At 38.1% G+C, this 2,727-nt stretch overlaps 1 long non-coding RNA gene across 2 annotated transcripts in view; it reads left to right on the top strand.

Annotated features, from left to right (window-relative positions):
- LOC119335430 overlaps positions 1-2,503 on the top strand; it is a 4,035-nt gene extending 1,532 nt beyond the window's left edge. The window contains exons 3-4 of one of the 2 annotated variants that reach the window (XR_005161856.1): positions 666-811; positions 2,271-2,503. This is a non-coding gene — a long non-coding RNA (uncharacterized LOC119335430). Of the gene's footprint in view, positions 1-665; positions 1,074-2,270 lie in introns of those variants that run through there. The other variant, XR_005161855.1, reaches the window with a different exon arrangement.
- The last annotated feature ends 224 nt before the right edge of the window (positions 2,504-2,727 follow it).

Raw genomic sequence — 2,727 nt, forward strand, 5'->3', positions numbered from 1 at the left:
TGTGCAAATCTAATAATAATAACTTGCAAGATAGCCTAGACATGAGCCGATGGTATACCTTAGATTTGGTGTGAGTAGTGTTGTGTTGTGTGAAATTTGAAATTAAGATGATAGAATGAGTGCATCCCTAATTAATAACTCCGTCTATAGCAAAAAGTTTCTGATCTCCTCGACTGAAGATGCGGATCAGTTTATTAGTATTCTACAGTATAAATCAATGAAGGAATCGAGGAGACTCACAGGAGGATTATTCTGCCATCTACACCGGCGCTGTTGATCCATTTGTACGCATGGCCTGGTCAAACTTGCCGGCGGCTACCGGAAGCGAGCGCCTGTGCGTCGGCGCCGAAACGATCTAACAGAGGATGCCCTAGATCGTGGCCCCCGCTCGTCCCCCCGTAGCTCCGCCCCTGACCACTTGAACTGAAAAGATAACAGTTCAGCATATTGTGAAAAAGCAGCTACCTAGGGATCTTTGGTTTGAAAGAGCCATACATATATTAATTCAGTATATATACTGTCAAGATTCTGATGATGTTCTATATTTCTGTCACATGAGTATAATAGCAACGAAAACAAAAGCAATGTGGTGGTATCTTGCGGTAGGATATATTTACCTTTTCTTAACAGATACCAAACATGACTGCACTTAATTTCTCCTTCAGGAAAGACGTTGTGGATGATGATATTATGAATACAACTCCTGTCAACATTGAAGAGGTGTCAGATAGGCAAGTCTACAGGCATGTGGTTAGAGAAGCACCTTGAAAAGATCAGGACGTATTCCTGGATTGGCAATTATGACAGGATGGTACGTGTGACAGTGGGATGCATCAGAGTTATAATATTCATGTAATTACTATGTATTTCCACCCTTTTTGTTTCTAGCTGATACATAGCTTTTGGTACATGCATCAATCCAGGTTCTTTGTCCGATGCTCTAAAGATATGTGTGCAGTGTGCTTGCTTAGTTATGTTTCTCTAAATACTTTCTTTTTTGTACCAATATCATGTTAACTGAAAATTCGCAGTATATATTCCAAAGATTTTTGGTGGAATTTCCACTAAGGTTTATCATATCCAGATCAGATGTGATTTGGTTAATATGAAAATAGCTATATGTATTGAAAGGCCTTAAATGAGTTGATGTTGTGGGAAACCTGTATTGTAGTGGCCAGTTCTATCTAAGAGTATGCCCATCTAATAACAACCGGAAGGGAAGTGCAAAAAATCTAGCATTTCTATAACGTTAACTTCATTACTTGGATTAAACCCAAATATTGTTTGTGCTAATTATGCAACTTTGTCTTTGAGTTTTTCATTTTTTGTCCCACATAATATTATTACCCTTTTTTAATCTGTGCCCGCATGGTCTCACTATTGATTTTCTTAAAGTATATTCCCCTTTTGTTTTTGAAATAATAGATTAATGTTCTGTACCGGAGGTCCTAACAAAGCCCTATAGGTTAGTCGTAGTACCGATTTTGATGCTTCTTGACCGGTGTTTCAGAAGCCATCGACTTTTTTATATTTGCACAGGCTTCCTACATTCGCTATTTTCTCCTAGTGTCACTTTGATGTTCCTTTGTCACTATTCGTAGTTCCGCCTGGGGTGGCCTCTATCTTTCTTTACAACTCCATATGGCTACCCATGTATAGGTTCTGTTTGAACTGTACTCAAATCACATAGAGCTGTTAAACTTCCAATTTGTTCCCTTTCCATCGTGTGCCATCGCCATGTTTACTCCAGAAAAGTGGAATGTGTAAAGCTTCCGTGTTAAGTAGTCAAATGCTTGCTTTGCCTTAAAGACTGTCCCCATCTATTTTTCGGGTTTTTTGGGTATGAATTTCATATTTACCTGGAATGGATCAACCCATTTGGCATTTTAGAAAAATATATGTGAGTGCATATGTCTAATAAAAGCATTGCTTATCAGAGCTTCTATGGTCCATGGAACTTAGAAATGATAGTGTTATCTGTAATTATAAGAAATACCTTTCTAATAGTAAGAAATACCCTTTTCTGGACTCAAAATTGTTGTTGGTCTTCTGATCATTTTCATTGTCTATCAGCTAGGCTATGACTACCATAAGCTAGCATCATTGGGGTCAAGTCGTTATGTTTAGTTTATTTTCAGTGCCTTGCAGGTTAATGGTTCACGTAAGATTGTAGCCTACCTTCTTAGTGTTGACTGCCATATTTTCTTCATGTCTACTATATTTGTATATGCACAAAGTGCTTATTTCTTTGGTGCATCCATATTATCAAGGTATGAGCAGAGCAGCGAGGAATGAGATGTTTTTTTGGAAGAATGAGATGAACATTAACAGGGTATCAAGGTTGCTGTTGCCCATCCTTAGAAAAAAATCTTGTAGTTACTCATGTAATATTCACACTGCCGATGACAATGTATCATATGCGTGATAGACTACATGTGTTAGTATGTTGCAAGATAACCATTCAAACAGGTATTCAGTTACAAGAGTGACAAGTATGACTTCATGCAGATTTGTTGATCAACATACATTTTCATGATTATGTGAATGTATATGTCTTTTTGTAGAAGAAATGTAAAAGGTGAAAGCTATAGCCCCATATAGGACCTTGCACTGGCCATCCAATAAAAGCCACAACAGTTAAGCCCGTGTGAAAAAACTCGACACGTTGATTGAAATGTGGGTTTGAAATGGGATCTTGTGTTGGCCATCCACTAAAAGCCACAGAAG

The sequence above is a fragment of the Triticum dicoccoides genome, chromosome 7B (assembly GCF_002162155.2).
Source record: "Triticum dicoccoides isolate Atlit2015 ecotype Zavitan chromosome 7B, WEW_v2.0, whole genome shotgun sequence".
Lineage (NCBI taxonomy): Eukaryota > Viridiplantae > Streptophyta > Magnoliopsida > Poales > Poaceae > Triticum > Triticum dicoccoides.